Source organism: Aythya marila, assembly GCF_965140915.1.
Source record: "Aythya marila genome assembly, chromosome: 2".
In the NCBI taxonomy this organism is placed as follows: domain Eukaryota; kingdom Metazoa; phylum Chordata; class Aves; order Anseriformes; family Anatidae; genus Aythya; species Aythya marila.
This window is the reverse complement of record NC_139043.1, coordinates 64260607-64269160: the sequence shown is the minus strand read 5'-3', so window position 1 is coordinate 64269160 and position 8554 is coordinate 64260607.

The window sequence follows — 8554 nt, the reverse complement described above, 5'->3', positions numbered from 1 at the left end:
GTTTTACAAATCTGGGTTAGTACATTTACCTTCAGACTTTATACTTAACCAGAATTGATTCCACTGAGAAACAGTTTTAAAAGTAGTAAATATCATAATAGGCAAGATTCAAAGGCAAATCAAAAATAAGCACAGAGCACTTGCTATAAAATCATGCACATCTTGAAAGGTGAGCTGCTCTTTCATTTTTGTTTTATTCATTTCACACTTGAAAAAATGCAGAACACAATGAAGGGAAGGAAGAGGTCTGTGATCTGAATGCTAGAATGTGACATTCTCATCTTCGCATTGTTTTTATCATTTCAGATATCACTGCACCATTCATCTGGCATAGAAAATGGCCCACAATTAAATTATGACTCATTTTCATGACAGCTAAGGAGGAGGAAATGTTAACTCTTTTCCAACAGTAAATGCCCTCAGCCTAGATTCAAAGTAGTCTTGCGTGGATGCAAACCCCACTCTTCTCTGTGCTAAACTCTCCACATAGGTGCAGGCACATGGCTGCGCAGTCCTGCAGTTGTGCCTTTCATCCAAGGCAAGCAAACCTACTTTGAGTCAGTTCCCCCCCCATCACATTTACAGTAACATTAACCAGTAGCCAACACATTTTAGCAGCCCAAATGCCGTCCCCCATTTCTTTTTATCCCCTGGGCCATGGTTCTCCCTGGGACCACTGCAGAGCTGGAGCCCTTTCAGCTGCTGGGAGATCTGGCTGCAGTGGGCATCATGGTGTGATTTGGAAAGTCTCCCACAGGCATGCAGGGGAACTACACTGCACATGGGCTGGGTCGGCTTAGTACAAGGTGTGAGCAGGATGTGCAGTGCTGGAGTGACTCTGCTCACACACACGTGATGGTTTCACAAGCATCTCTCCAGTGCGTGAGACCTCTGGGGAGCATAAATGGGATGGATGAACAAGGGTAAAGACCTTGTTGGAGAGGGGGAAGGCCAAGCAGCCTCACTTCCAAGAAGGGCAGCAGAGAGAAATGTGAAGTGAAAAGGATGTTTGCTAGAAGCCCTTTGTGAGGGAGGGCTGGGAATGGATGGAGGCAAACAGAAACTGCAGCCCGCAGCAACACTGCTAGCATGTGTTGCCTTCCTCCTCTCTCGTGATCACAGAGACACTCAGCTTGCTGCCTTCTGCTGTGAAAAATGAGCTGGATGGAGAGATTTATGTGCACACGATTTAAGCAGTACTTTAATTGTCACTTAAAGGAGAAAGCAAGTGACCTTGGTTAAAGTGATCTGCTTTCACTCCTGCATTTGTACTCACTCATTTCCCCAGCTGGCAACCACTGAAATTTCTCCCATAGCACCTGAAGCCTTTTGCTATATCTCCTGCTCTCTTGTTTTGCTAATTTAACACGTGATATGTTTAATTACTTAAACAACTTAAGTTTTTATTCAAACATTTAATGTTTGCTTTTATTGTATCAGAAAATGGTAAATGATATTTTGTATTTACTAGGTAATTGAATTCTTTACTTACGAGTATTGTCACATTGCCTTTGTATAGAAATTAGGTTTTAATAGCATACAAAAAGACAAAGTTGTTTTCCATTATTAAATAAAACTGTATTAAACGCTTTGTTTATGGAAGAAGAAGGTATCAAAACACATTCTATATTTAAAGTCGGCTGAATTATTGAACAAGGAAAATTGTCGTTCAAGAAATAATCTCTTAACCAGGTGGGTAGAAAAAATAAATGTCTTACTTTTAACGATCAAGTCATTGATCGAGCTAAACCAAAGACACTGAAATGAAGGAAATATGCTTTCCTCACTTGCAGTAAAGGCCCCCAGCACAAAAGCCCTGTTCATCTCTTCAGAAAATGGTTGTTCCAGGCGTTTACTTGCTGACCTGGCTCCCCACCTCAGTGCTCTGCCTTTCTTTAAAGCTTTGCTAGCAAATACATTGCTAAAGCACCAATCTTTTCTTTTGAGCAAGGACTGAAGCTCAGGTCTTCCTCATGAGCCAGTATCCTGTCTCCTGAGCTGCAAAATTGTGGTTAGCTTAGGTAAGATGCAGATGTCCCACACCAAGCGGGAGGGAGAGGCTGAGAGCTGTAGGAGCCTCAGGACAAGAACACCCTCCCAGAAGGTGGGAGATGGGATTTGGTGTTCCATCAAGGCAACTGGAGATTTGATTTTGATTCTTCTGCAGCTTGAACCTGCCTTTACTGCAGAGTTTGTGCTTCAGAGGGAAAATGCCAAACACCTCTACGCTTATTGGGGTGGTGGGGTGTCAGGTGTAGTTAGGTCTGTGGAAGGCTCCAGGTGCAGAACAGGTTGGGAATCACCCTGCAGGCATTTAGACACAAGACATGCAGCTTGGCTGTGTCAGCGGTGCGTATGGTTGTCTGCACGGACAGCAGCAAAAAGCCTTGGGTCAAGAGTGATTCTTCTCAAATCCAGAGCAACTTACTTCTCTGGGGAAAAAAAATCAAAAAGCTGTTTTTCCGGTCATTGCAATAGCTTTTATTTGCAACCAAATACAATTAGTGATGTTCAATACTTGTATTTTCCCCTTTTCGTATGTTTGTGATTCCATGTATGATAATTTCACCTTGTTTTTAAATTGTGTTTCTTCTACAGATCACCTACTGATATCTTAGAAACCATTAGTAATTTCCAGACTAGAGGTTAGAGAACACTAGCCCTGGGGTCACAATTGCTGGGAAGTTTAGTGCACAGAAAAGGTACAAGCACTGAAGGTTAGAACACAATTTTGTGACTGCAAAAAATATTACACTTAAGCTGCTATCTCTCAGTCCTAAATATAACAGAGTATTTTTCCATGTTATAATCAGCAGATCCCCAAACAGAAATCAGATCTTCTCACAGCTTATCCACGGGGCTATGTTTACTGCATTTGCATTAGTTTTGCATTTCCACGTCTGGTAGAAAATCAACAGAGAAATCCCTTTGTGGTCAAGAAGACTTCTAGAGGTGCCAGTCAGATTATCCTCAGTGCCTGATGCCATAGAGTGCTTCTGAATTAGAACTCATCACTGGATACAACGCTGTACACAGCTGAGGATATGGAGCATGCAAACCAAGATGCTGAATTTCTGGTCTCTTATCACAGGAAGATGGAGTCCCACTGCCCCTAGAAAATGTTTTTAACCCTTGTACAGACACTTTCTTGATGAAATGCAGAAGTTGTCTGAGTGCTCATAGACCTCCAAGGGAGGAGGAGTACTACTAAGTTTCTGAACTTTTTAAGGCTACTTTAAAAATGGCCTTTTTTCCTCTCATAGCTCCCAAAACTCTCTCCTGATTTCCTGACAAATAATTGCCATGTTAATTAAATGGCAACTTGCTTGGCAAAACTGACATCTTACCAGGTTCTGCATCTGCTCAGCACTCCTTCAATTGACTTCTGAAAACATGGCTAAAGCAGGCAATCTATTTATATTCAGATCATTTTCAAGGCTGACAGGGCTTTGCCACGCTCAATATATGAACAAATGAAAGTCTTCTCAGGCAGAGAAGAGATTTATAATACACGCAGTCATTGCCTTTTAATCACCCAAACCTGCTGGATAGCCTGAGAGAAAACAGAAATCAGCTGGGCAGGAATGGCAGATCAATATGGGGAGTAAATTTCTCTGCTCTTTATAGGAGGCACAAGGGAAAGGAAGGGAAGAGAAAAGAGAGAAGCAAAGTTTGCTGCCTTACAAGAGGAAGATGAAGATGTTCAAAGGAAATGTCAAGTGTGACAGGAAAAGTCAGGACCTAGGTAAAAAAACACCTTTGTTTACAAGATGCCTCAAAAAGAGATGGCATTAAAACAAGCACCACGCAATAGAGCTTTATGGCTGGCATTTTTTCCCTTTTTGCTATGTGGGAAGCAAAACTCAGAACAGTTTTTGCTAGGGACAAAGTGTTTGAGGAATTTCACCTCACAAGGAGTTCACCATTTCTTCAAAGCATTGCAAGCAGCTCTTCCAGTTACAGGAACAGTCATGGAAATTTTGGGATTCCTTGCAGAGGAGAAGCCAACCAGCCAGACTCTGGCTGCTCAGCAGTCACACTGAAGCTCCTTTTCAGCACACCCTTTTTCCTCCCCAGCTGCAGAACCTGGTGTTGTGCACCTCACCCTTACTTCCCTGGCAAAGCAGACTAGAGCCAGCTGACAGCAATCCTCTTCTTCCTAGCACACATGTGATTTCTGAGCAAAAGCCAGCAGCTTGGTTGGCAGGAAAAGACTGAAAAATATCATTGCAATTAATGTGGAGAAACTTGAAGCTGTAACATGATCAGCAATTCTACAGAATGAAACATGGCAGTGCAAAAATGCTAAGCAACACTTTGCAAGCCTTATGTTTTGCTTTGCTTTGTTTTGTTTTTCAGGGATTGATGTACAATTTATAGTAGACTGCTTGGATGCGGAGATTCCTGTGATTTTAGGTGAGGGTCTGGAATGGCAGAAAGTCTGCTAGATTGATATTGCAAGGTGGATATCAGAACTGCAGAGTGTCTAATGCTGCTGGGATCATGAACACGGAACTCTTTAATGGCAATCTGCCTGTGGTAGGATTTCAGAGTCCATGCCAAATTCAGAAGCAGAAAGCAAGATCAATACCGAGCAGAGCACCAATTAACCTCTCTGGGTTTCAAGCACATCCTTCATTTGTCCTCTAAAATTTCCTTTGTCTCTGCCACAGTTCAATAGAGAGCACTGAAATTTCCCTCTGAGTTATGAAGCAGGTTGCAAGGAGAAGCCATAAAAAAGACATTAGAGTTTTGTGTCAATTATGAACAGGAAAATAATATTAAGTTTAAATACACGGAGTTCTTTGCCTCAGATCAGAGATTTACTCTAGAAACAGACATGATTTGTAAAGCAAAAGCTTTTTTCACTCTCAGAGATATATTTCCTTAAAATCCAGCCTATTGCCTTGTACATGCGATATGGTCACATTAAGCACTAGGGCAAATACAAATGGCAGGGAAGACAGAAAATGCTGAGGTCAGAGTCCTCTTTGCAAGCCAGCAGCTGCAGCTCCAGCATCTATATCTATTCCTGTTCCCCTAGGAGCCTCTGGCAAACATCTTAATATACAAAGTCTTGGCCTGAACAGGGGGTTTCACAGGTTTATTTCCATGAGTGGAAACATGGGAGATTTGCCAGAAAGCCTTGCAGTTGCCGAGGATGTGGCCCAGCCCCGAGAAAGCCACCGGTCCCTTTCTGCCCACACCCCCTGCTTCAGTAATAAAAACACTGCAGAGGAGCAAAGTATGAACATCTTGACTTGCACCAGGCATCCAAAACAGCAGCCAAAACAGCAAGGAATAATAAAGGTGGGGTGCATTTAGCAACCTGTTCACTGCCAGCCTCACTGCAACAAACCCACATTGCTTCTGGGTGCTTTGGGAACTTTATGGAGCCGACTGGAGCAATTTCACCCCTGCAGCATCCTGCCCTGTATATCCCTCATTCTCTTCATCTCCCCTCATTGGCTTGGATGATCTCTGGCAGAGGCAATGTGTACTCAGGTGCTATTTTTCCAGGGGCCATGAGAGACAGGCTTTTTTGTTGTTGCTTTTTGTTTGTTTGTTTGTTTGTTTTTAAACTGCAACAGTCAGTCTTGTGGTGGTTTTGTGCACAGTGCAGTCCCCACCAGCACACAGGCAAGATGATTATATATGTTTTTAAAATATGTTTTTAGTGTAGTTTTTATATATTTGTGTGGAGTGCAAAATGGAAAGAGAAATGACTGGTGAATGGTTCAGAAAATGAATACTGGAGCACGGCAGTAAGAATTGGGCTGCTTTGAGAACAAGGTTACAGGTAGATCCTGGATAGATTGCCAAGGTGCATATCAGTGCAGCATGGTTTATAGAAAGTTGTCAAATATGACTCACAGGGAGACGCACTGCAGCTTTCTGATGGGAAGGAGCTGTTTACTTGGCAGGGCACCGTGGGCTTTGCAGCAATGTACAGGCAACAACTCAGCTAGAAGTCTAAAATTTGATCAAGCCTGATAAAAGCAGGCTTATTGCTCTTTATTTTTCATTAGGTGCATGACCTGAGCAAAGCCACCTTCTCTTTTTTTCCCCATATCACATCTTGTTTAAGTTTGTAGAATCTTACCATGGTTCTGCCATGCTGCACCTGTCGTGGCATCTTATGATTCTGAAGAAAGAAATTGTATTTGATTTTGTCATCTGGATTTCATTTATTGCCCGAGATGGGTTGCTGATGCTTGTGCACTTTCCTGAAGGTTTATATGAAAACGGCTTTCGAGATGAGGTACAATGAGGGGTCAGGATTTCTATCACGAGACCTATTTCTAGAGCATTTTACCATTTACAAAGAATTAACTCCAGTGAAAAAGGAGTCTCTGTACACTGTGTTGATGAAGTTTTCAGCCTCAGAGCCCCCTCCAGTATAATGGAAATAAAGTTTAATGATCATGACTTCAGAATTTGCAGTGGACCAGGAAAGGTACTAATGCTGCACAGTTTTCCAGTTGGTCCCCAGCCAGGACTCTCCATCCATGCGACTAGAAATGTCCCTCTCAGGTGTTCTGCCAGCTTCTCACCCTAAAGCAGCCCTGGTAAACACCATCGGAAATGAACATCAGTGTGTTGTGAATAAATGCTGTGTAGCCCTATTGCCCACTCTGAGACTGCCTCAGAGGAAAGTTAAGGCTTGCACTAAGGCATCTGCTGACCACAACATGACCACAACAACTCCCTTTCCAATGGCAAATTCTTTCGACTCAGTTCTTAAGTTTCCTGCTGGATTCACCCAGGCCCAAAATTGCACTTTATCCTCTCTGGATCTGGAAATAAACACACTGACAGCAATTCTAAAGTCTTTCAGTGGAGATTTAAACTTCAGGAAGGGGTTTCCATCCCTTAGGTCTCTGCAGGGTGAAAGATCTCAGGGCAAAGACCAGCACCCAGTCCATTGCCACCTCCATCTGCCTTAGGAGCTTCAGAAGATCTATGGTCTTTTTTCTAGTTTTTCCAAAAGGACTAGCAAAGTCTGGTTCCTTGCCTTCCCTCTGCCCCCTTGTGTGATACAGTCCCATGCCCTCACAACCCCCTCCAAATGTTCTGCCCCTTCTGTGTCTTTTCCCTTTCCGTCACAAGACTACACATGCTGGAACTGGCCAGGGGCCATGACGCTCAGGCAGTCAGCAGATGTCAAACAGATTCTGCTGATTTTTCCCTCTCACCTCTATCCATCTAATGATTTTAAACAGCCTCAAAGAACTGAAACTGCTGAAACATTTACTTCTCCGGGAAATTCAGCTGAAGGTGACAGAAAGTTCATATCTTCTTCCAGAAAAGTGAGCAGCTGGGTGGTCGTGGCACAACTGCACAAACCGTACCATAGTAAGGACACATCTGGTGCCTGATCCCTGGACTGGGGTGCTGGAGAAGGCATAACCAGTGTGTGACAGCACTTGGGTTATTCTCAGCTGCCCCCCCAACCCCTGCAAGCTGCATGCAGCCAACGTGCTTAAAGCATCTCTGCACCTTCTTTAAGTCTGTGTGGGCAAACCCCAGTGCTGCCACCTCTGCTGGCTACCAAGCACATGGCTCTGTCATGGGCACAGGCAGTAGAGTGCAGTTGGGAACCTCAGACTAAACTTTTTAAGTGAACTATCCTGTCTCTCTTGCCTTATGCAAATACAAAAGCCAAAGCCACACTGAGCATCATTTCCTGTACCGAGGGAACTCCAGGAGTTTAGAAAAGCTTCCTGACCAAGAAGAAAAGGGACACTGAGAAGTCAAGATCCCAGGCTGCTCCAGTTCACACCTCTCACTGGGGCAGTTGGGTGGAGGTGCCTCAGACCTCCCTGTCTGCCAGGAGATTGTCCTGTAACTGCAACCCTTCTACAGAGCAATTTTGAATGGGTTAGTGAATATTAGTTTGCCCAGGCATGATGATTAAACCAAGCCTGAATCTGTCTTGTCTCCAGAGGCACCTACAGGAAAGCTGATTGCCTCATTTTTCTCCTCTTCCATAAGTGTCAGAGAACCTCAGGAGAAATTAACAAAAAGTACCTTCTCCTTGTGTTCTCCTCTGCAGGGAAATACTTGGATTTCTGAGGGTTTTCTTGACAAGATCTGCAAATAGATTTACATCTGATCACAGCCCTCAAAACTCATATTGTTGACTGATCTGTCTGCTGAAAAGCTGAAAACCAGACAGGAGGGCAGGAACCCAGAGGGGGCAGCCTGCACAGCATAGCACCGGTCAGAGGAGAATCTTCTCAGAAACCTTCATCTTCTTCCAGGCCAACATCTTCACAGCACTTCAGATGTTCCACTCTTCCTTTTTGTAATGTTAACACCTGGCTTTTTTTTTTTCTTTTTTTTTTTTTTTCCTTCCTCCCAGTGATGCTGCACACTCCTATTTCCCCTTAGATTCAATGGAAACAAAGGTCCTGCTCCACCACACTACTGGCTACAGTGGAAGTGAAGCAACCCATCACCAGGCAATACAGGAGTTACTCCACAGCTGGGCCATGCCACATATGGGTGGTAAAACTCATCGTAGATGAGTTTTAATTTTCATGCACGTTTG